Here is a 27,803-nt window from a genome sequence, read left to right as displayed (position 1 = left end):
GGGTGATCTTCCATAGAGAATCTCATAGGGCGAGAACCCAGTTTGTTTGGTGAGGCTGCACCTGATTCTAAGTAAAGCTAATGGCAAGATCTGTTTCTAAGTTAGGTGAGTCTCCTAACAGTTATTTCCCCTCTCAGTGTTAGCTTTTCTACCTCTGATACCAGCAAGGCTGTGATTGTGAGAGCTTACAAGCAGGGAGGCAATTCCTTTGCCACTGAATCCAATTGCTTGGAGAGATAAGCCACTGGCCAATGCCATGAGGCCAGGTATTGGGTTAGGACTCCAATTGTCATGCCACTTTTCTCATGCACATAGAGGAAGAAAGGCTTTCTCACATCTGGGAGTCCCAGGACAGGAGCACTGATTAATGCCTCCCTGATGGCACAAAAAGCCTGTTTTTGTTTAGACTCCCAGATTAGGAGTTCCCTTTCACCCCCCCCCCCCCCCGCCTTGTGGATTCATATAAAGGCTTTACTAGCAATGAGAAATTAGGTATCCAAATCTGGCAGAACACAGCCACTCCCAAGAACTTGTGGATCTGTCTTCTTGTAGTCAGAGTTGGGATCGAGCAGACAGCTTGTTTTCTTTCTGCACTGAGGTTCTGCTGGCCTTGGGAGATGTGGAACCCCAAATATTTGACTTGGTCTTGGCAGATCTGTGCCTTCTTTTGAGATACTTTGTATCCAGCTTCCCGTAAAAGATAGAGTAAGAGCTCTGTCCTTTTAAGAGAGTCTTGGTGGTTAGCTGCTGTGAGGAAGAGAGTGCAGCCAGTTTCCGCTGCTGGGTATGCCCACAAATCTGATGTCAGGACAGTTCCAAAAATGGTTGGAGAATTTTTGAAGCCCTGTGTGAGATGGGTCCAGGTTGACTGCTGTTGGCCCCCTGACTTGGAGGGTCCTCCCACTGTAAAGCAAAGATGGTTTGGTTCACAGGTGCCAACTGGATGTAGAAGAATACATCTTTTAAGTCCAAACATAAGAAGCAGGTTGCTTCTGCTGGTATCAGTGCCAACAAACTATATGGGTTTGGAACCACTGGGTGTAAAGTCACTACTGCTTGACTGACTGCCCGAAGATCTTGTACTGGGCAGTAATCATTGGTGCCTGGCTTCTGAACCGGCAGCAAGGGAGTGTTCCAGGCAGATTGACAAGGTCTCAGGATTTCATACTTTAAGAGTCTCTGGAGGTGATGAGATATCCCTTCTTGTCCCCTCATTGTGATTGGATATTGTTTCATTCTAACTGGGGTGATGCCCAGCTTTCTCTATTACCACTGGAGGAATGTTGATGGCTAGTCCCAGAGGATTGTCTTCTGCCCATACTTCTGGGATCTTAAAGCTCACCTCTAGTCCCTTTAAGGCAGTCTCTACTGACTGTAATCTCCATTCTTCTTCCCAGGGAGTGATGAGAGCTAAGATCCTAGGGAGCCCTGAGCCAAAGCTCAAAGCTGTTTGTTCATCCTCCTAAAACCTGATCTGGGCCTACAGCTTGCTTAGATCTTGGCTCATCGGTGCCACTGGACATTCTGGTATATAGAGAAACTCATGAGTCAAGAGCTGCCCTCCCAGAGTACATTATAAATCCTTACAATGGCATTTTTTAGTAGTTAATTCAATTTGTCTTTTTCTGAGTAAGTTTGTTCTATTTCTTGATATGTTCATTCAGTTTGGTGGCTTATATTTCTCTAAGAAATTATGCATTTCAATTATTATAAGACAACACTTTTTCAAAACAATCGTAAAATAGTTTTACATTGATTACCTTGTTTGCTTTTTATTACTAATGTTTTATTTGATACAATACTTACAGGTTTATTGTGTCAATGGTGAATTATCTTACTGCTTTCTAAATAAATAATTAGGTTTAATCACATCTAAATTTTCCCTCATTGTGCAATGTAGTTCTTTTTTACCTCTAGTTCTCAGTCTTTCCTTTATTTTTTGATGTATTAAAATCACAAGCAGTAACTTAATTTTTAGTTTTATTTTATTCTTAGAGAAATACCTATCTATGACCTGTAAATATTTCCTAACTCTTTTCACTGAAAAATATACAACATTAACAATAAAACTGAATATTTATACATTTTGTGAGTTGGGTAAAATATGTTACCCAGCATTTTTCAACCTCAGGTTAAAATCTATTAAGGCAAGAGAAAACAATTTAGAGTAGCATGAAAATCATTTTTATAAAGAAAATAGTTTGGCAGAATTGCCTTTCTTTCAATAATAGAGAACAGGAAGGTAAACCAGGTTCTGTCTGGGAGTTGGTACCAGTGGGAAGGGTATATTTGTAAGGAAAAGGTATAACAGGCTGAATGTAATGGAAATATTATATACTCGTGTATGAAAATGGAAAATTGGAACCTGTTGAAACTATTCCAGGAATTGGGGAAGGGGACTATAAGGGAGAATAATGGAGTGTGTGAATCCAACTATGATATATTGCAAGAACTTTTGTAAATATCACAATGTACCCCCAGTACAACAATAATTTTAAAAAATAAAATTGTTTGAAAAGATAGAAAATAAAATATATATGATGAGCTTGAGACAATGAAATGCTCATTCCAGCTATAAAATGTATTTGTGTACATTATATGAGTGTGTATATGTGTCTAGAGCTGCAACTTATTTTCTACTTCAGACAAGCATCAAAAAACAAAGCTTGAAGAAATACTACTATAGATAACCTATACCATATTTGCATTTTAAATATAAGAAAGCTGTGATTCAGAAAGTTTATGAAGCGTGCCTACAGCACATGTAGTGAAGCTGACATAAACATATAGAACATTTAAATAATTGATCTTTCCAGACTGGAGGTATGGCTCAAGTAGTAGAGTGCCTGCTTTGCAAGTGTGAAGCCCTGAGTTCAAGCCCCAGTCTCACCAAAAAAAAAAAAAAAAAAGAAGAAAGAAAGAAAGAAAGAAAAGAAAAAAGTATTTGATGTCCTTATTATAGAAGAACTAATACAGGAACCTTAAAGTGACAGAGCTCAACATGAGAATGGGATCAGGAACTAGTGAAAAGGTCAGTAAGAGATGAATTAACTTGGGATGTAACACATTGGTACATGGAAGCAATGCTAGGAATCTCTCTGTATAGCCATCCTTACCACAACCAGCAAAAATGCTTTGTCTCTCTTACTATTGCTTTTGTTTTCTCTCCAACAAAATTAGAGATAAGGGCAGAACAGATTCTGCCTGGAAGCGAGAGGGGGTGGAAGGGAGAGGGAGGGGGCGGGGGCGTAGGGGGCAGCAATGATCCAAACAATGTATGCATGTGTGAATAAATGAATATAAATTTTTAAAAAATTGATCTTTCCAACACATGGCAGGATAAATTAATACTAACCATAGATAATTAAATTAATTAGTTTAAGTGGCCAGGGGACTATCTCTTATAATTTTCATTGACAACTATAATCACCATGAATGTCACTGAATTTAAGTTGAAATTAAGTTGGTTTGTTTAGAGCATGAGTTGAGCAAGATTAAATGCCATTGCATTTAATTTACATTTCTTAAGACTTACTTAAAGATACAGATATCTATTATCTTTTTAGTTTTAAAGTGCCTGGAATTCAATGAAAATGAAAGCAGAATCTATGGAATACAGAAAAGGCAATGCTAAGGGGAAAGTTTATAGCCATGAATGAATGCATATATTAAAAACACAGAAAGATCTGAAATAAATGACATGCTACATCTCAAACTCCTTGAAAAGCAAGAACAAGCTGAACCCAAAACAAGCAGTAGAAAAATAATAAAAATAAGGGCTGAAATCAATGAAAGACAGATTAAAAACACCAAAGAATCAACAAAACAAAGAGTGTTTTCTTTGAAAAGACAGTTAACATTAATAAACCCTTAGCAAACCTGACTGAAATGAGGAGGGAAAAGACCCAAATCGGTAAAATTAGAAATTAAAAAGTAGATATCACAACAAACAAAAATGAAATACAGAGGATCATTAGAAAATACTTTGAAGACATATACTCAAATAAATTAGAAAATTTAGGAGAAATGGATAAATTTCTAGACACACATGACCAACCAAAATGTAACCAATCGGATACAGATCACCTAAACACATCTATAAAAAGTAATGAAATTGAATTATCTCCCATGCTTATCAACTGGTAGAACTGATATTGTAAAAATAGCAATTTTACCAAGAGCAATCAATACTTTCAATGCAACCCCCATCAAAATTACATTGATATTCATCACAGAGATTGAAAAATAGCCAAGGCAATACTAAGCAAAAAGAACAAAGCAGGAGTTATCACAATAACCCCACTTCAAACTATACCACAGTGCTATACCAATAAATACAGCATGGTACTGGTACAAAAACAGATATGAAGACAGTGGAACCAAACAGAAGACCCAGTATGAATCCATGCAGCCACACACCCCTGATCTTTGACAAAGGTACCAAAAGCAGAATGTGGAGAAATGATAACCTTTTCAACAAATGTTGCTGGAAATACTGGATATCTGTATGCAGAGAATTGAAACTAGATCCATGTCTTTCATGCTGTACAAACATCAACTCAGAGTAGATTTATATAGGACCTAAAATTTATTGAAACTAATACACGAAAAAGTAGGGACTATACTGGAACATATAGGCATACGAAATAAATTCCTAAACAGAATTCCAGTGACCCAGCAACTAAGAGAAAGGATTGACAAATAGAACTTTATGAAACTAAAATTTTCTGCACAGTCAAAGAAGTGGTCACCAGATTGAAAAGGCAGCTCACAAAAAGGAAGAAAATCTCTGCCAGGTATACATCTGAAAAGGGATTAATAACCAGGATATACAGGGAGCTCACAAAACTGAACTCTGAAAAAAATCAATGATCCAGTGAAGAAATGGGCAACTGAACTGAAGAGGATTTTCTCAAAAGAAGAAGTAAAAACAGCCAAAAAACACATGAGGAAATGCTTAACATTCCTGGCCATAAAGGAAATGCAAATCAAAACCATATTAAGATTCTAGTTCATTCCTATAAGAATGGCGATTATCAAGAACATAACAACAAATGTTGGTGAGGATGTGAGGAAAAAGGAACCCTCATATTCTGTTAGTAGGAATGTAAATTAGTACAACCACTGTGCAAAACAGTATGGAGGTTCCTCATAAAACTAAAAATAGAACTGTCATACAATCCAGAAGGAATGTAAGTCAGGTTATAATAAAGACACCTGCACACCCATATTTATTGCAGCATTATACACAATAGCCAAGCTACGAAAATAGCTAAGATGCCCCACAACTGATGAATGGATTAAGAAAATATGGTATTTATATATGATGTAACTTTATTTAGCCACAAAGAAGAATGAAATTTTACCATTTGCAAGTAAATAGATGGAACTGGAGAACATCATCTTAAGTGAAGTTAGCCAGGTTCAGAAAGACAAATGCCACATGTTCTCTCTCATATGCCAAATATAGTCCCAATAGAAACACAAGCCAAAAATACACACACACACACACACACACACATCTATGTATGTATGTATACAGAACAGGTAACCAAAAGTGGGACTGGTATAGGACACTAATGGAGGGTGAAAAGAAGGAAAGAAAGATAGTGAACAATTGTGAAATACATCAATGAAACACACTGAAAACTTGAACAACACAGAATAAGGACAAAAGGATGAAGAAGTGTAGTGAAGGGATTTAGATTAAACCAAAGCACAATATATTTACAGGTAAAATAACCAAGGCAAAAATCCAACTGAACAATGAACAGAAACCTAAATAATGAAGGACAAGAATGTGATTAAAGGACAATATAGTTACAGGCAAAATGTCAAGGTAAAGCCCCACATAACAATGAATAGACACTAAAAAAATGAAGGACAGGAATACAGAAGAGGTCATATTGAGAGGAGAGTAGTAGTGGGAGGGGGAAAGGTAAATGAAGACAATAAAGAAGGGTGGATATGTTGACATATTTCCTATACATGTATGAATATGGAACATAGAAACCTGATAAAGTTATTTTAAGAAGTTGGGGTGGGGAAGAGAGAAGAGGAAGAATAAAGGAGCAGATGAACCAAACTGGGTTACATTGTATGCATATAAGGAAATGTCCCAACAAAACCCCTGTACAATTACTATGTACTAATAAAACATTTTTAAAAGGATTATGTCCTAAAGAGTCTCAGTGTTGGTTATAAGGCTATCTTCTAAGCACTTTAGTTCTTTTCCTTTTAAATTCATATCCAGAGCTTTTCAGTGTGGAAAATGAACTTAATGTCACCAAAAAATGTAACAATAGAAAAGGAAGAGAGCAGAAAAGGCTATTTTTCTCCACTTTCCTAGGCATACATATACATAACTTAGTTTATACAAATGTCTGCCTGTCTTACATTCAGATATATCTAGTGTTAGAAATTGTGTGCCTACCCCAGGTGACCTACTCCATTACTTTGTTTTGTGAACTTTTCTAAAACTTGAACTTAGGGGATAAATTGGTATTAAACTTAACAAACAATGGCTTATTTTTTCCTTAAATGGCATTTAATTAGGGCTGGAGGCATGGCTCAAGTGGTAGAGCACCTTCTTTGCAAGCAAGAAGCCCTAAGTTCAAACGTCAGTTCAACCAAAAAAAAAATACATCTGAAAAGGCATTTAATTGAAATTACACACTGACCTCTCAAACGAATCTTTTGGATTCTAAAATGATGCCTTGAGGGCATTTGAATAGCTTTCACAGATATTGTTTGGGTTCATCTTCTTGTTAACATTGTAGAATTATGTTTTCTAGAAAGCTGGTACCTTTTAAGGCAGAAAATATGACTATAGCAAAAATGACATCTACTTGAAGATCACTTAATACTTCTAACAGGACAATGATAAAACTCAATTCACAGGTTTGTGTTACAATTTATATAGGATCCTTTTTTTGGTGATACTGGAATGAACTCAGGGCCTCATGCTTGCTAAGCATGTGTTCTACCATTTGAGCCACTTCACCAGACAGAGATTGAAAAATCAACCCTAAAGTTCATTTGGAAGCACAAAAGACCATGAATAGCCAAGGCATGCTGAGCAAAAAGAGCAACACTGGAGGTATCACAATACCCAACTTCAAGCTATATTACAAAGCCATAGCAATAAAAACAGCATATCACTTGCACAAAAACAGATATGAGGAATAGTAGAACAGAATAGAAGATGCAGACCCACACAATTACGTTGACCTAATTTCTGACAAAGGTGTCAAAAACATATGATGAAGCAAAGACAGCCTCTTCAACAAATGTTGCTGGGAAATTTGGATATATGTATGCATAAAACTGAAATTAGATACATGTCTTTCACTCTGCACAAGTATCAACTCAAAGTGGACTAAGGACCTTAACATAAGACCTGAAACTTTGAAACTAGTGCAAGAAAGAACACTAGAATGTGGAATACACTAAAAGCAATAGGCATAGGCAATGACTTCTTCAATAGAATTCAAATCTCTCAGCACCTAAGAGAAAGGACTGACAAATGGGACTACATGAAATTAAAAAGCTTCAGCACAACAAAAGATATAGTGTCTAAATTGAAGAGGCCACCCACAAAATGGTAGAAAATCTTTGCCAACTCTACATCTGATAAGGGCTGATAACTAGAACACACAGGGTGCTCAAAAGCTATAAACTCCCAAAAAAGTCAATGACCCAAAGAAGAAATGGGTAGATGAACTGGACAGAGTTTTTTCAAAGGAAGAAATCCAAATGGCTAAAAAACACAAGAAAAAATGCTCACCATCCCTGGCTATAAAGGAAATATAAATCAAAATCATGGTAAAGTTCCACCTCACACCTGTTACAATGGCTACCATCAAGAACACGAACGACAACAAATGTTGGCAAAGATGTGAGGAAAAAGGAACCCTCATATACTGCTGGTGGGAATGTAATCTAGTACAACCACTCTGGAAAACAATATGGAGGCTTCTTATAACACTAAACATAGATCTTCCATATGATCCAGCAATCCCACTCCTAAGGATATACCCAAAGGAATGCGACTCAGGTTATTCCATAGGCACTTGCGCAGCCATGTTTATTGCAGTGATATTAACAATAGCCAAGTTATGGAAACAGCCAAGATGCCCCACTATTGATGAATGGATTAAGAAAATGTGGTATTTATACACAATGGAGTTTTACTCAGCCACAAAGAAGAATGAAATCTTGTCATTTGCAAGTAAATGGATGGAACTAGAGAACATCATCTTAAGCAAAGTTAGCCAGGCTCAGAAGGCCAAAAATCATACGTTCTCCCTCATATGTGGACTTTAGACCTAAAACAAATGCAGCAATATTATTGGACATGGTTCACATGCTAAGGGAAGAACACATAATGTAAATTAGTACAACCACTATGGAAAACAGTATGGATGCTCCTCAAAAAACAAAAACTAGAACTGCCATATGATCCAGCAATACCACTCCTAGGGATCTACCCAAAGGAATGTAAGTCAGGTTACAACAAAGGCACCTGCACACCCATATTTATTGCAGCACTATTCCCAATAGACAAACTATGGGAACAGCCAAGATGCCCACTACTAATGAATGAATTAAGAAAACGTGGTACTTATATACAATGGAATTTTATTCAGCCACAAAAAAGAATGAAACTTTTTCATTTGCAGGTAAATGGATGGAACTGGAGTACATCATTTTAAGTGAAGTTAGCCAGGTTCAGAAGACCAAAATCTGCATATTTTCTCTCATATGTGGAATATAGACCTAATATAAATGCAGCAATTTTATGAAACACAGGTCATACTTAAGGGGAAGTCATACACGAGAGAGGGAGTATAAAAGAAGGAAGTTAAGGTGAATATGGTCCATGTACTGTCTATACAAGAACAAATATAGAATTTTTAAACCTGCTGAGGCCATAATAAAAGGGTGATTAAGGTAGTGAGAAGTAAAATAGAGGAGAGGAAATCAGTTTGGGTTATGTTTTATACACACACACACACACACACACACACACACACACACACATATTCATGGAAATGTCACAAGGAAACTCCCTGTATAGCTCTTAAACAAACAAAAATGTCATTTTTTCCCCTTATAAAATCAGAGAATAGGGGAGTGGAATAAGTCCTTTCTGGGGTGGGGGATGGAACTAGGGGGGAGGAGGTGGGCAAAGGGCAGGGTAGGTGAATATAGTGCAAATATTGTGTACACATGTATGTACACATGTACACATGTCTTTGTTAAGACATTTCAATGAGTTGGGCCTCAATATTCCCACAAACTGTTTAATTTTCCAGAAGAGATTTAAAGTACTGAAATTTAGTTAAAACAAAAGCATGAGTAAGTAAATTAATGTGTGTAAAATTACACTTATAACATAAGGCAAAGTATAAATGCAAAGTTTTTAATCAATACTATTACTAAGTTGGTAAACATAACTTGCTTCTCTATCAACTAATTAGTAGCTTGTTACTAATTATTTATATCAAATATTATTCCAGCTAGATGTTTCTACCTTAAGTGTCTATGCCTTTAAAGCACCTGGAAATATAATAATCAATCATTTCTAAAATATATTTCATGTAAAAATTTCAATAGTTTTAATGAATCAAAATAGTTACAGATTTTGGCTTAGAGAAGTTTTTGTGAAAATGAGCTACTTTAAAAAATATATGACAAATTGCCAATATGTGTATTCTGGTCTATAAGGTTGTATTAATATCTTTGTTCTTGCCTGCATGTGTGTGTTAACTGGCTATGTTAAATCCCATACATAGCAGCAGGAAATGATGTTAGTTTCAGAGATATTTTAGCCTGAAATCCTAACTACTCTGGAGGCAGACATAGGGAGGGTTGAGGTTAAAGGCCAACCAAAGTAACAAAAGCAAGACCTTATCTCAGAAATACCAAATGCAAACAAAAAGGTCTGGCAGAGGGTCTCAAGTGGTAGAGCCCCTGCCTAGCAAGATTGAGGACCTGATTTCAAATCTCAATTCCTCAAAAAAAATGGATTTGACATCAAATGTCAAAATGTGACTTTGTTTAATAAATGATCAAAAGCCACAAACTTAAGAAAATCACAGCTTTGCCATGCTTTCTCAGTAGTCTGTATGCTGGCTCCCCATGAAAGTCATTTATTTGCTCTAAGAGAAAATCCACTGCATGGTTAAACAAATAAGTAAAAGAAACTTGACAAAAATATGCATGTACCATGTTATAGTTGAGCAGAAACCTAGATTATAAAGTTAAATACACTAATTTACTTTTAAATTTTTTCCCTTTAAAAACATGGCATTAAGATTGCAAGATGGCAGCTAGAGGGAGGAAGCAGAAGGCATGCCTCCTTAAGTAAAATCTTAGAGAGACACTGGAGACACACCTTACAGGAAAAAACACTGAGAAGAGGCAAAACCTTGACTCCTCCACACCTCCAGCCTGTGCATAGCATCTCCACTTCACATTAAACAGAGAAACCAGGAGGGCTCCCACGCTGCCGCCAGACAGCAGCGAACGGATGGCTTGGGAAGATGTGGACCACAAGGTGAGCTAAGCAGTATATGGTACTCCCACAGACAACCGTGGGCCAGATCAGCATAGAACCCTGGACAGACTGACCCCTACCCAGGGAAAAAAGAGAAAAAAACTGAATAATAACCAATAACAACAAAAAAGACACATAGCAAAGAGGCAAGGTGCCCTGAGTGCCAAAGAGGGGGGAGGGGAAATCCCTCACAACAAGCCAGCTGGAGAAGGCAGGAGTGGTGGCACATGCCCAGCAATCAGGAGCAGAAAAGCTTGTAAAAGCGGTGGTGGGAGGAAAACTCCACAGGAGAGGGGGGAAGGCCTACTTCCCATGTGAACTGTAAATAAACACACAGGCCTGAGAAAGCGGGTGCAGTGTCACCTCCCCCAGTGTGCTTGGAAAAGGGAAGCTTGTAGCAGAGGCTCATGCATAGGAGAACTCTGAGTAAACAAAGCCTGCAGGGCCAGGTGAGTGTTAAGCTCACTCCTGAGATCTGCATAAATAACGCCTCCAGCAGCAGCTGGCTGACAGCAGCGGGCAGGTGAACCAAGCCTCAGATAGCCATTCACAGAACTGTCTCCAGATTCTTTTTTTTTTTTTTCTCCCTTTGACGAGACAACAACCAAACTACACCTGCATGCTGGAAAACTTACTGAAACTGTATTGCATTTGAACTTGGGACATTTTGTGGTGTTTTTTTTGTTTTCTGTTATTTTGTTTGTTTTCTTTAGTTTTTTTCCCCTTTCATGAGACAACAACAGAATTACTTCTGAGACACCATCTCCAGGATTGGAGGCTGTGGGACTAACACCAAAATTATTAAGACTAAATCTTCATTGCATTTGAACTTGGAGATTTTTTCATTTACTTATTTTTTATTTATTATTTTTTTTCAATTCTCTCTCTGTCTCTCTAATGCCTGTTCAGCTTATGGTTGAATAGTACACTGTCTCTCCCTGTTTATATCTATGAAACTTTTTTTGTTTGTTTTGTTTTTTCTACTTGTTTATTTGTTTTTCCCTTTTTCTTTAACTTCTTTGCTTTCCATCTCAGCTCACCCTTCCATTCTAAATATCACCATTGTTATTATTACAAGCTAGAAAATACTTAATTGCACACAGTACAGGGACAATAACAACACCAAGGGCAATGATGGGGAGACAGAAAAAAACAGGGAAACCAGTTTCCCCACAGCAAAAAATTAGTACAGGAATAAGAGGGAAATGAAGAAAACAGGTACTCAGATACAGACTCCAACAAAATGAAGATAAACTATGCCAAAGAACCCAATGAAGCCCACAAGAACAATCTAAAAGAAGAAATACTACAGGTAATCAATGAGAATTTTATAGAGATTAATACTGGATATGGTCAACAAAAATGTACAGGAGACACTCAAGAAATTCCAAGACAACAAAAACAGAGAATTTCAAAAGCAAAAGAAGAACTAAAAGAAACCATACAAGCACTGTATAAACAACAAAGTGAAACAAAGAACATGACTAATAAAGAGATAAATGAACTCAGGACAAAAATAGACAACACTAAAGAGGAAGAAACTCAGGATATAGAAAACCTCAAAAAAAGAATGAAACAGAATTGCAAAACAAAACGGAAGGCCAATCCAGCAGAATAAAACAAAAAGAAGACAGAATCTCAGACCTCAAAGATGAAATGGTAATTAAAGGAAAAACTGAAGAACTATTAGTTAAACAACTCAAGACCTGTGAAAAGAAAATGCAAGAACTCACCAACTCCATCAAAAAACCAAACGTGAGAATCACGGGCATTGAAAAAGGAGAGGAGGTGCAAGCAAAGGGAATGTGTAATATATTCAACAAAATAATAACACAAAATTTCCCAAATCTAGAGAAATCTATTCCCATACAGATGCAAGAGGCCTCTAGAACACCAAACAGACCAGATCAAAATAGAACTACTCTACAGCATATCATCATTAAAACAACAAGTACAGAAAATAGAGAAAGAATATTGAAGGCTGTAAGAGAGAAAAAACAAATAACATACAAAGGTAAACCAATCAAAATCACAGCAGACTTCTCAACAGAAACATTAAAAGCAAGAAGAATATGGGGTGAGATCTTCCAGACACTGAATGAAAATAACTTCAACCCCAGGATACTCTACACAGCAAAACTATCATTCAAAATAGATGGAGCAATAAAAGTCTTCTATGATAAGCAGAAACTAAAACAATATGTGACCACAAAGCCACCACTACAAAAGATTCTTCAAGGGATTCTACACAGAAAGTGAAACCCAACTTAACCATGAAAAGACAGGCAGCACCAAACCACAGGAAAAGTAAAAGCAAGAAAGTAGAGAGTAACCTCAACTTAGGTACACACAATCAAACCTTCAAACAACTAAGACAACTAAATGACAGGAATTACCACATAACTATCAGTACTAACACTTAATGTTAATAGACTTAATTCCCACATCAAAAGGCACCATTTGATGAAATGGATTAAGAAGGAAGATCCAACAATTTGTTGCTTACAGGAGAACAATCTCAATGACAGAAATAAGCATAGGCTCAGGATAAAAGGCTGGAAGAAGATTTACCAAGCCAATGGCCCCCGAAAACAGGCAGAAGTAGCAATACTTATATCTGACAAAGTAGACTTCAAACCTACATTGATCAAACGAGATAAACAAGGACATTCCATACTAATAAAAGTGAAAATAGACCAAAAGGAAATAATAATCATCAACCTGTATGCACCCAATGTCAACGCACCCAATTTCATCAAACATACCCTGAAAGACCTATAAAAGCATATATAAACGCCAACACAGTGGTTGTGGGAGACTTTAACACCCCATTATCATCAATAGATAGGTCATCCAAACAAAAAATCAATAAAGAAATCCTAGATCTAAAATATAGATTAGATCAAATGGACCTAGTCAATGTCTACAGAATATTTGATCCAACTTCTGCACAATATACATTCTTCTCAGCAGCCCATGGAACCTTCTCCAAAATTGATCATATTTTAGGACACAAAGCAAGCCTCAGCAAATATAAGAAAAGAGAAATTATACCATGCATTCTATCTGACCACAATGCAATAAAACTAGAACTACTCAACAACAAAAGTAAAGACAAAAGACATGCAAACAGCTAGAAACTGAATAACTCATTACTTAATTAACAATGGATCATTGATGAAATAAAAGAGGAAATTAAAAAGTTCTTGGAAGTCAATGAAAATGAAAACACAACCTACTGGAACCTATGGGACACAGCAAAGGCAGTCCTGAGAGGAAAATATGTAGCCATGAGTGCATATATTAAAAACACTGAAAGATCCCAAATGACCTAATGATACATCAAACTCCTAGAAAAACAAGAACAAGCAGATCCCAAAACAAATAGAAGGAAAGAAATAATAAAAATAAGAGCTGAAATCAACGAAATAGAAACCAAAAAAAAATACAAAGAATTAAAGAAACAAAAAGTTGGTTCTTTGAAAAAATAAACAAGATTGACAGACCCATGGCAAACCTGACTAAAATGAGGACAGAAAAAACCCAAATTAGTAGAATCAGGAAGGCAAAAGGGAAGATAACAACAAACACCATAGAAGTCTAGGAAATCATCAGAGACTACTTCAAGAACATATATTCAAATAAATTTGAAATCTTAAAGAAATGGACAGATTTCTAGATACATATGATCATGCAAACCTGAACCAAGAGGAAATTAATCACCTGAATAGACCTATAACACAAAATGAAATTGAAGCAGCAATCAAGAGTCTCCCCAAAAAGAAAGATCCAGGACCTGATGGATTCTCTGCTGAATTCTATCAGACCTTTCAAGAAGAACTGACACCAACCCTCCTTAAACTGTTCCATGAAATAGAAAGGGAAGGAAAACTGCCTAACACATTTTATCCCAAAACCAGTCAAAGACACCTCCAAAAAGGAGAACTATAGGCCAAAATCCATTGTGGCAAAAATCCTCAATAAAATAATGGCAAACCAAATTCAACAACATATCAAAAAGATTATTCACCACAACCAAGTAGCCTTCATCCCAGGAATGCAGGGGTGGTTCAACATATGAAAATCAATAAACGTAATAAACCACATTAACAGAAGCAAAGACAAAAACCACTTGATCATCTCAATAGATGCAGAAAAAGCCTTTGATAAGATCGAACACCATTTCATGATAAAAGCTCTAAGAAAACTAGGAATAGAAGGAAAGTACCTCAACATCATAAAAGCTCTATATGACAAACCTACAGCCAGCATTATACTTAATGGAGAAAAACTGAAACCATTCCCTCTAAAATCATGAACTAGACAAGGATGCCCACTCTCTCCACTGTTATTTAACATAGTATTGGAATTTCTAGCCAGAGCAATTAGGCAAGAAGAAGGAATAAAAGGAATACAAATAGGTAAAGAAACTGTCAAAATATCCCTATTTGCAGATGACATGATCCTATACCTTAAAGACCCAAAAAACTCTACTCAAAAGTTCCTAGACACCATCAATAACTATAGCAAGGTAGCAGGATATAAAATCAACATAGAAAAATCATTAGCATTTCTATACATGAATAATGAACAAGCTGAGAAAGAACATATGAAAACAATTCCATTTACAATAACCTCAAAAAAAAATGAAATACCTAGGTATAAACCTAACAAAGGATATGAATGAACCCTATAAGGAAAACTATAAACTTCTGAAGAAAGAGATTAAGGAAGATTATAGAAAGTGGAGAGATCTCCCATGCTCATGGATTGGTAGAATCAACATAGTAAAAATGTCTATACTCCCCAAAGTAATCTACGTGTTTAATGCAATTCCCTTCAAAATTCCAATGACACTCATTAAAGTGATTGAAAAATCTACTGTTAAATTTATATGGAAACACAAGAGGCCACGAATAGCCAAGGCAATACTCAGTCAAAAGAACAATGCTGGAGGTATCACAATACCTGACTTCAAACTATGTTACAAAGCAATAACAATGAAAACAGCATGGTACTGGCACAAAAACAGACATGAAGACCAGTGGTACAGAATAGAGTACCCAGATGTGAAGCCACACAACTATAACCAACTTGTCTTTGACAAATGCACTAAAAATATACAATGGAGAAAAGACAGCCTCTTCAACAAAAACTGCTGGGAAAACTGGTGAGCAGTCTGCAAAAAACTGAAACTAGATCCATGTATATCACCCTATACCAAGATTAACTCAAAACGGATCAAGGATCTTTATATCAGACCCCAAACTCTAAAGCTGATATAAGAAAGAGTAGGGAATACTCTGGAATTAATAGGTATAGGTAAGAACTTTCTCATTGGAACCCCAGCAGCACAGCAACTAAGAGATAGCATAGATAAATGGGACCTCATAAAACTAAAAAGCTTCTGCTCAACAAAAGAAATGGTCTCTACACTGAAGAGAATACCCACAGAGTGGGAGAAAATATTTGCCAGCTACACATCAGACAAAGGACTGATATCCAGAATATATAGGAAACTTAAAAAACTAAGTTCTCCAAAATTAATGAACCAATAAAGAAATGGGCAAGTGAACTAAATAGAACTTTCTCAAAAGAAGAAATTCAAATGGCCAAAAAACACATGAAAAAATGCTCACCATCTCTAGCAATAAAGGAAATGCAAATTAAAACCACACTAAGATTCCACCTCACCCCTGTTAGAATAGCCATCATTGGCAACACCACTAACAACAGGTGTTGGCGAGGATGCGGGGAAAAATAACCCTCTTACACTTTTGGTGGGGATGTAAACTAGTACAATCACTCTGGAAAAAATTTTAGAGGCTACTTAAAAAGCTAAACATTGATCTACAATTTGATCCAGGAATACCACTCTTGGGGATATACCCAAAAGACTGTGACACAGGTTACTCCAGAGGCACCTGCACACCCATGTTTATTGTGGCACTATTCACAATAGCCAAGTTATGGAAACAGCCAAGATGCCCCACCACTGATGAATGGATTAAGAAAATGTGGTATCTATACACAATGGAATTTTATGCAGCCATGAAGAAGAACGAAATGTTATCATTCGCTGGTAAATGGATGGAATTGGAGAACATCATTCTGAGTGAGGTTAGCCTAGCCCAAAAGACCAAAAATCATATGTTATCCCTCATATGTGGACATTAGATCAAGGGCAAACACAACAAGGGGATTGGTCTTTGATCCCATGATAAAGCGAGAGCACACAAGGGAGGTATGAGGATAGGTAAGACACCTAAAAAACTAGATTGCATTTGTTGCTCTCAATGCACAGAAGCTAAAGCAGATACTTTAAGGCAACAGGGACCAATAGGAGAAGGGGACCAGGAACTAGGGAAAAGGTTAGATCAAGAAGAATTAACCTAGAAGGTAACACTCGTGCACAGGAAATCAATGCAAGTTAACTCCCTATATAGCTATCCTTATCTCAAGTAGCAAAAAGCTTTGGTCCTTCCTGTTATTGCTTATACTCTCTCTTCAACGAAATTAGAGATAAGGGCAAAATAGTTTCTACTGGGTGGTGAGAGGATGTGAGGGAGAGGGAGGGGGTGGGGGGGTTAGGAAGGGGGTGGGGGAAGGGGGGAGAAATGACCCAAACATTGTATGCACATATGAATAATAAAAAAAATGGCATTATTGCTGGTTTGAGATAAAAGTGGCAGCACAGGGAGTTTCCTTGTGATATTTCCATGTGTATATGTATTATAACCCCAATTGGCTCATCTCCTCTAATTTTCTTCATTCTTTCTTAGGCCCTTTCTTATGGTGGTTTCAGCCAGTTTAAAAGTCCTGTATTCATTCTTGTATAGAATATACCAATCATATTCAAGTTCTTAGTTTCCTTCTTTTACCCTACCCCACCCATGCATGACCTCCCCTTAGCATGACCACTGTGTCATAATATTGCTGCATTTGTAATATGTTGTCTATATTCAACATATGAGAGAGAACATGCAGCTTTTGGCCTTCTGAGCCAGGCTAACTTCACTGAAGGTTATGTTCTCCAGTTCCATCCATGTATCAGCAAAAGACAAAATGTTATTCTTCTTTGTGGCTGAGTAAAATTCCATTGTATATAAATACCACATTTTCTTAATGCATTCATCAGTAGTGGCACATCTTGGCTATTTCCATAGCTTGGATATTGTAAATAATGCTACAATAAACATGGGTGTGCAGTTTCTTTTGTTGTAAGTTGACTCATGTGCCTTCACATATATCCCTAGGATTGATATTGTTGAATCATATGGCAGTTTTATTTTTAGTTTTTTAAGGATCCTCCATACTGTCTTCCATAGTGGTTGTACTAATTTACATTCCCACCAGCAGTGTATGAGAGTTCCTTTTCCCCCACATCCTCACCAACATTTGTTGTTGTTTGTATTCTTGATGGTAGCTATTCTAACAGGAGTGATGTGGAATCTTAGTGTGGATTTGATTTGCATTTCCTTTATAACCAGGGATGGTGAGCAATAAAAGTGAGGCTAGACCATTGTTCTGCCTGTAGGACACACTTAATAACACTTTGCTTTTTGCCTGAAGTAGGAACGGAGAGTCAACTCTAGCAAAACTGGAAAGTGATAAATCAAACAACACTGGGAAAGAAAGCTCTCATTTCCTTTCAGCCACTTCACTTTCCACTCTGCCAATAGACATCTCTCACTCCACCAGGGCCTTCTCACTCTGTCTTCTCTAACCTAAAACTGTTCTCATAAAAATAGCTAATAGAATCACAAACATTTATGTGGAGGTTTGCAAAAGATACTTCTCAGAGCCCAGGTTACCACACATTTACCTCAAGGGCTACTGCAAAAATGAGGGTGAAACCAAAAGAAAGCCAAGAGTGCCCTACCATGGCTCAGACAGATGATCAGTTATCATTTAGTTCATGTACATAGGGAGGCTCTGCTTACAATTTGTTTTGGATTTAGAAAGAGGATTAGGGTGGTAATTCTACAACTGCTGCTACAGCTATTTTAAAAAGTTGTAAAACCACTTTTTCTAAAGATAAATGCATACCACCACAGTTTCAGAGAAACTGTTTGAACTAAAGAGATTAATATTAAAAGGTGAAATGCTGACATTATTGAAGTGGAAAGACTAGATTTCATCCTTCCCATAGTCTCTTCTTTTACTTCCCTTCTCTCCTTCCTTCCCATCCTTCCTTCCCATCTTTCCTTCCATTTCTTCTCTTCCCATTTGTTCTTTTTTTCTCTTTATTCTAACCCCATCTTTTTCTTGCTTTGTCTTTCTCTGCTTTTCTTCTTCGTATTATTTCTATGTTTTCATTTCTTATTTGCTTCATGAAAAATTATTACCTTGACTTTGGTAATTCATCGCACACATGTGTAGAACATGGACTTACTCAATTTACTCTCGAAGTTTATAAGACCTGGAAAAGAGAAACAAATATCTCAAGTTTTTTAATAAACAGAAAAATGAATAACAATAGCATAGATCCAATGATCAAATCAGGGAAATATAGCATATCCAACTTCAATATTGATCATATCTTTATTGTAAGAAGATTGAACATCTTCTCTTTCATATAACAAATATGTAATGGACTATGTATTCAACCCTTTAAAGGAATGAAGTCTTGTCATTAGAAAAAATGCAGATGAGCCTGGAATGACATTATGCTAAGTGAAATAGCCAAGCACAAAAGGACAGATACTGCATGATCTCACTGGAATCTGAAAAAGTTGATTCCACAGAAGATGAAGGTAGAACATTAGTTACAGAAGCTGGGAACCATAGCAAGGAGAGGAGTTTGGGGGAGGTTGGGTACAATATTACAGGAATGCTTCTGGTGTTCTTTACCCAATAGGTTGTTTATGTAGCAATGGGACATTATACACTAAATCTTGGAACTCATTTTTCCTGATCCATTCCATTTTATTTATTATTACATGAATGAAGGATGAAAATTAAATTTGATCCTGTTAGTATTTTACTTAGAACAGTGTTATGAGTTCACTTTGTTTATACTAAAAAAGTCAAAACAGCTTTCCCAGACATTCAAGACCTTTTAGCTTTGTCTCACATCTTTCAACCTCATGTCCTGTCACCAACAATATTTTCCCACAGCCTTATACTTCCAGAAAATGAAAATTATCTCTGATGCTAAATATGATTTTTCAACATCAACATTTTCTATAAATTATAAATTTCCCTCATGTTCTCCTAGATTAAGATACAAAGCTAAAAGAATAAATATAAATTAGTATTACAGAAAAAATCTGAATATAAAATTCTAATTTTAACAAATTACTATTGGAAGAGTGTGTTCTTTAAGTATTCTTGAAAATTTCACTTAAACATTAATATTGCCTAGGCAACCAGGAGAGCTTGATTTCCATGGAAAACTTTAGCTTTGGTGCTCATTGATAAGTTGAGTACAGAAATCATCTCTTAGTAGCAAAACAATTAAAAACACAAACTCAGTAAAATAAAAGTTTAGAAATGAAGCATTTGAGGAAAGTAGAACTTATGAAAAACTAGCATGTGCACCTGAATTCACTAGCAAATCCCTTCCTTGTTTCTGAAACAATGGTCATTGAGCGTCTTGTCCCACCCTGCACATCTGTGACCTGTGTTTCTCTATGGGGTATCAAAACACTTGCAGAGAAGCTCTTTTAAACTATGTGCAGAAGTGGGACAAGTCTGGTCACAAATTGAAAACTGCTAGACATTTGCTATTTTAGTGATGTAAACAAAACAATGTAAACTTTTAATAACTTGATAGTGATCAAAGACATTCTCCTTTACTTCAGTGTGTAATGTCACCATTTCCAAGGACAAACTAATTTGCAACTGTAGGAAAAGGAACCAAATAATTCAAGAATGGGAGAGAACAGCTGGGTGTCAGTGGCTCACAACTGTAATCCTAGCTGCTTGGGAGGTAGAGATTGGGAAGATTGGGGTTTGAGGCCAGCCCAGGCAAACAGATCATGAGACCTTGTCTCGAAAATACCCAACACACTGCCAAATCCTCCAAGTCCTCCTGCCTAAGGGAACAGTGAGTAACTCTTCCTGGGAGGGAGGGCAAGCCTAGGTGCTTTTACAAAAACAATCAGATTAAGGGATCAGATTAAAATAACCTCTCTCCTTCCCAGAAAATGTTATCGCTGTTGCAGTAAATTGCATCAGGCAAATAGTTTTGAATTAAAAAGGTAGTTTTCAGCTGCTGCTAACTTAAAGGAGAAGGCAAGATACTCTTCTCCCCCATTTGCATCCACTATAGAAAACCTTATGTTTGTTTCTCATCAACTTCATTACCACAAAGGACACAGTGCCTATGGTGACAGTGAGGCCATTCCATGCATAACAGGTGAGAAGTCACTTCAATGGCATGTGTACCGGACCTTCTCTCTTTCCTAGTCTTAACATTCCAGGCAAGGAAACCTCTTTCTGCCTCAAACAAGCAATGCTGGCTCTTTTTAGCTATAACATCCTGAGATGGAAACACAGCTTAGGTAGTAACCTCTGAATCCACTTCATCCAAAAACAGTCCTTTCTGTCACTCTGTCTTCTAAAAAGAAGGCCTCAGAGAAAGGCATTCCTGAAGATTTTTACAGACATGTTTATCCTCATCAGCTGCCACAATACTCCATCTGTACCCAGCACTCAGACCAGAAGGCATGCTGGATAGGCCTGTGCCAGCAGCAGTGTTCAGATGGGGCTAGCACAGCTTGTGTTGCCAATCAAGGCACAGCTTGTGGACCACGCACCTTGTGGAACAGGTACATGGCAGGCTGCCCAGCTGTCTAGCAACAGAGCTATGATAGAGAATAAGGTTCCTCTAAGAACAAGAGAGACAGTGGAGAACTTAGAATTACTTCACATTTGGGTTGGACAGTTCTCTTTCCAACTAAATTGATTGGTCATTTTGCTCTGAACATAAGAGGAGGGTAAAGATCCAGATAAAGATTTCAGGTCACAGCACTCACAGGCCAGGGCAGCATAGCAATCTTGCTCCACAGCCACTCTCCCTGATCTCGCTGTGAGAGTGAGCAAAAGGATGATAGCGAGATACAAAACAACCTTGGTGGGTTGGAACTCTATTTTCAGAGAAGGAATTTTATTTCCTTAAAACAACCTAAATGGTGGGATGCCATCTTCCCTAAGATGACTCTACTAAGCCTGGTTCTGAAAATTCAGGGCCAGAACTGGTTCAGCAATGCAAGAATCTGGTATCTCAACTAAATTTTTCTTTTTGAAGCTTTTTTTCCCCCTTTATCACAATCAGAGCTCAATGTAGGCATTACTTTCATTCTCTCTGTTATTATCATAGACCTGCAAGATATTAATTTACTACCTCCTACCCAAACTAGCTGTGGAAAATGACCAAGTCATTTTTTTTTAATGTGCAAACCCTATTTTCCATACACAGAACCAAAAAAAGTGAGTGTATATAATACTTTTATATAATAAAAGTTCTGGAAGAGATGAAATTAGTTGTTTAGAAATTAAAAATTAGGATTTTCCAAGATGGCGGCTAGAGGTAGGAAGAAGAAAGCGAGCCTCCTGTAGTGAAATCTTGGAGAGACACTGGAGACACACTTTGCAGGCATAATCACTGAGAAAAGGCATAACTTTGACCCCTCCACATCTCCAGCCGGTGCAGAGAATCTCCACCTCACATTAAACAGAGAAACGAAGAGGGCCCCCCGGGCCACCAGTGGCCAGCACCCATACAGCTTGGGAAGACGTGGACCAGGTGAGCTTCACGGTACCGTGGTACCCCCACAGACAAGCCTGGGCCAGAGCAGCATAGCCCCCTGGACAGACTGACCTCCACCCAGGGAAAAAAAGAGAAACTGAGTAATAAGCAATAAGAACAATTAAGACACGCTGGAAAGAGGGTGGGGCGCCCTGAGCGCTGAAGATTGGGGGAAGGGAATCCTTCCTGGGACTGTAAATAAACAAGCCGGGCGGGCGGGAGAGGCTCTGGAGGGAAAAGGGCGTGCACCCAGCAACCTGGAGTAGGAAAGCTTGTGAGAGTGGCGGAAGGAGGAAAACTCCACAGGAGAGGAGGAAAGACCCACTTCCCACGTGAACTGTAAATAAACATGGTGGCCGGCAGGAGCAGCAGCACCGCCCAGTAAGCAGGAGCAGGAAAGCTTGTGAAAGTGGCAGTGGTAGGAAAACTGCACCAGAGAGAGGGGAAGACCCACCTCCCACATAAACTGTAAATAAACACGCAGGCCTGACAACGTGGGGGCAGTGTCACTTTTCCCAGTGCTTAGAAAGGGGAAAGCCTGTAGCAGAGGGTCCCACACAGGAGAACTCTGAACAAACAAAGCCTGTGAGACCAGGTGAGCGCTAGCTCACCCCAGAGATCTGCATAAATAACGCCGCCAGCTACAGCAGGCTGAGAGCAGCAGGCAGGCAAGCCACAGTTGCAGATACCTCAGAACTGTCTCCAGACTTTTTTTTTTCTTTTTCTCCCTGCCTTTGATGAGAGAACAACCGAATTACACCTGCAAGCTGAAAAACTTACTGAAACTGTATTGCATTTGAACTTGGGACACTTGGTGGGGCTTTTGTGTGTGTGTGTGTGTGTGTGTGTGTGTGTGTGTGTGTGTGTGCAGTTTTGTTCTACTTTATGCATCCCCTTTAATGAGACAATGACAGAACAACATCTGAGGCACCATCTCCAGGATTGGAGACTGAGACGGACACCCAAATTATTAAGACTGAAACTGCATTGCATATAAACTTGGAAGTTTTTTGGTTTTTTTTTTTAATTTTCTATTTTCCATTTTATTTTAATTCATTTTTATATATAGATATTTCTTTCATTTACTTATTTTTTATTTTTTTATCTTTGATTTCAATCCTCTCTCTGTCTCTCTAATGTCTGTTCAGCTTACTGTCGATTAGTACACAAACACTCCCTGTTTATACGTTTGAAACTTTCTTGTCTGAAACCTTGTTCTGTTTTCTCCCTCTTGTCTGTATATTTGTTTTCCCCTTTTCTTTAACTTCTTGCTTTCCATCTCAGCTCACCCTTCCATTCTAAATATTACCATTGTTATTATTACAAGCTAGAAAATACTTAATTGCACACAGTACAGGGACAGTAACAACACCAAAGACAATGACGGGAAGACAGGAAAAACAGGGAAACCAGTTTCCCCACAGCAAAAAATTAGTACAGGAACCAGAGGGGAATGAAGAGAACAGAAACTCAGATCCAGACTCCAACAAAATGAAGATAAACTATGCCAAAGGACCCAATGAAGCCCACAAGAATAATTTAAAAGAAGACATACTACAAGTACTCAATGAGAATTTTATAGAGATGATACTGGATAGGGTCAACCAAAATGTACAGGAGACACTCAAGAAATTCCAAGACAACAAAAATAGAGAATTTGAAAAAGCAAAAGAAGAAATAAAGGAAACCAGAGAAGCACTGTATAAACACCAAAGTGAAAGAGAGAACACAATGAATAAACAGATGAATGAACTCCGGACAAAAATAGACAACATTAAAGAGGAAAATTGCCAGGATATGGAAAACCTCAGAAAAAAGAACGAAACAGAACTGCAAAACAAAACAGAAGGCCAATCCAGCAGAATAGAACAAACAGAAGACAGAGTCTCAGAACTTGAAGATGAAATGGTAATTAAAGGAAAAACTGAAAAACTATTAATTAAACAACTCAAGACCTGTGAAAAGAAAATGCAAGAATTCACTGACTCCATCAAAAGACCAAACTTGAGAATCATGGGCATCAAAGAAGGAGAAGAGGTGAAAGCGAAGGGAATGCGTAATATATTCAACAAAATAATAATGGAAAATTTCCCAAATCTAGAGAAAGATATTCCCATACAGATGCAAGAGGCCTCCAGGACACCAAACAGACCAGATCAAAATAGAACTACTCCACGACATATCATCATTAAAACAACAAGTTCAGAAACTAAGGAAAGAATATTGAAGGCTGTAAGAGAGGAAAAACAAGTAACATACAAAGGTAAACCAATCAAAATCACAGCAGACTTCTCAACAGTAACATTAAAAGCAAGAAGAGCATGGGGTGAGATCTTCTGGACATTGAATGAAAATAACTTCAACCCCAGGATACTCTACCCAGCAAAGCTATCATTCAAAATAGATGGAGCAATAAAAGTCTTCCATGATAAGCAGAAACTAAAACAATATGTGACCACAAAGCCACCATTACAAAAGATTCTCCAAGGGATTCTGCACACAGAAAGTGAAACCCAACTTAACCATGAAAAGACAGGCAGCACCAAAGCACAGGAAAAGGAAAAGCAAGACAGTAGAGAGTAACATCAAGTTAGGTACACACAATCAAACCTTCAAACAACTAAGACAACTAAATGGCAGGAATCACCATATACCTATCAGTACTAACGCTTATTGTTAACAGACTTAATTCACCCATCAAAAGACACCATTTGACAAAATGGATTAAAAAAGAAGATCCACAATTTGTTGCTTACAGGAGACTCATCTCACAGACAGAAATAAGCATATGCTTAGGATGAAAGGCTGGAAGAACATTTACCAAGCCAATGGCCCCCGAAAACAGGCAGGAGTAGCAATACTTATCTCTGACAAAGAGACTTCAAACCTACATTGATCAAACGAGATAAAGAAGGACATTCCATACTAATAAAAGGGGAAATAGACCAAAAGGAAATAATAATCATCAATCTGTATGCACCCAATGTCAACGCACCCAATTTTATCAAACATACACTGAAAGACCTAAAAGCATATATAAACGCCAACACAGTGGTTGTGGGAGACTTTAACACCCCATTATCATCAATAGATAGGTCATCCAAACAAAAACTCAATAAAGAAATCCAAGATCTAAAATATGCAATAGATCAAATGGACCTAGTAGATGTCTACAGAACATTTCATCCAACCTCTACACAATATACATTCTTCTCAGCAGCCCATGGAACCTTCTCCAAAATAGATCATATTCTAGGGCACAAAGCAAGCCTCAGCAAATATAAGAAAATAGAAATAATACCATGCATACTATCTGATCACAATGCAGTAAAAGTAGAACTCAACAACAAAAGTAAAGACAAAAAGCATGCAAACAGCTGGAAACTAAATAACTCATTACTTAATGAAGAATGGATCATCGATGCAATAAAAGAGGAAATTAAAAAGTTCCTGGAAGTCAATGAAAATGAAAACACAACCTACTGGAACCTAAGGGACACAGCTAAGGCAGTCCTGAGAGGAAAGTTTGTAGCCATGAGTGCATATATTAAAAAGATTGAAAGATCCCAAATCAATGACCTAATGATACATCTCAAACTCCTAGAAAAACAAGAACAAGCAAATCCCAAAACAAATAGAAGGAGAGAAATAATAAAAATAAGAGCTGAAATCAACGAAATAGAAACCAAAAAAACCATACAAAGAATTAATGAAACAAAAAGTTGGTTCTTTGAAAAAATAAACAAGATCAATAGACCCCTGGCAAACCTGACTAAAATGAGGAGAGAAAAAACCCAAATTAGTAGAATCAGGAATGCAAAAGGGGAGATAACAACAAACACCATGGAAATCCAGGAAATCATCAGAGACTACTTTGAGAACCTATATTCAAAGAAATTTGAATATCTCAAAGAAATGGACAGATTTCTAGATACATATGATCATCCAAAACTGAACCAAGAGGAAATTAATCACCTGAATAGACCTATAACACAAAATGAAATTGAAGCAGCAATCAAGTGTCTCCCTAAAAAGAAAAGTCCAGGACCTGATGGATTCTCTGCTGAATTCTATCAGACCTTTAAAGAAGAACTGATACCAACCTTCCTTAAACTGTTCCACGAAATAGAAAGGGAAGGAAAACTGCCAAACACATTTTATGAAGCCAGTATTACACTTATCCCAAAACCAGGCAAAGACACCTCCAAAAAGGAGAACTATAGGCCAATCTCCTTAATGAACATTGATGCAAAAATCCTCAACAAAATAATGGCAAACCAAATTCAGCTACACATCAAAGAGATTATTCACCACAACCAAGTAGCCTTCATCCCAGGAATGCAGGGGTGGTTCAACATACGAAAATCAATAAACGTAATAAACCACATTAACAGAAGCAAAGACAAAAACCACTTGATCATCTCAATAGATGCAGAAAAAGCCTTTGATAAGATCCAACATCATTTCATGATAAAAGCTCTAAGAAAACTAGGAATAGAAGGAAAGTTCCTCAACATTATAAAAGCTATATATGACAAACCTACAGCCAGCATTATACTTAATGGTGAAAAATTAAAACCATTCCCTCTAAAATCAGGAACCAGACAAGGATGCCCACTATCTCCACTCCTATTCAACATAGTACTGGAATTCCTAGCCAGAGCAATTAGGCAAGAAGAAGGAATAAAAGGAATACAAATAGGTAAAGAAACTGTCAAAATATCCCTATTTGCAGATGACAGGTTCCTATACTTAAAGACCCAAAAAACTCTACTCAGAAGAGTAGCAATAGCAAGGTAGCAGGATATAAAATCAACATAGAAAAATCATTAGCATTTCTATACACTAACAATGAGCAAACGGAATAAGAATGTATGAAAACAATTCCACTTACAATAGCCTCAAAAAAAAATCAAATACCTAGGTGTAAACCTAACAAAAGATGTTAAAGACCTCTACAAGGAAAACTATACACTTCTGAAGAAAGAGATTGAGGAAGACTATAAAAAATGGAGAGATCTCCCATGCTCATGGATTGGTAGAATCAACATAGTAAAGATGTCGATACTTCCAAAAGTAATCTACATGTTTAATGCAATTCCCATCAAAATTCCAATGACATTCATTAAAGAGATTGAAAAATCTACCGTTAAATTTATATGGAAACACAAGAGGCCACGAATAGCCAAGGCAATACTCAGTCAAAAGAACAATGCTGGAGGTATCACAATACCTGACTTCAAACTATATTACAAAGCAATAACAATACAAACAGCATGGTACTGGCACAAAAACAGACATGAAGACCAGTGGAACAGAATAGAGGACCCAGATATGAAGCCACAGAACTATAACCAACTTGTCTTTGACAAAGGAGCTAAAAATATACGATGAAGAAATAGCAGCCTCTTCAACAAAAACTGCTGGGAAAACTGGTGAGCAGTCTGCAAAAAACTGAAACTAGATCCATGTATATCACCCTATACC

This window comes from Castor canadensis, chromosome 3 (genome assembly GCF_047511655.1).
Source record: "Castor canadensis chromosome 3, mCasCan1.hap1v2, whole genome shotgun sequence".
Lineage (NCBI taxonomy): Eukaryota > Metazoa > Chordata > Mammalia > Rodentia > Castoridae > Castor > Castor canadensis.
The sequence above is the reverse complement of the archived record's forward strand: the minus strand, read 5'-3'. Positions refer to the sequence as shown.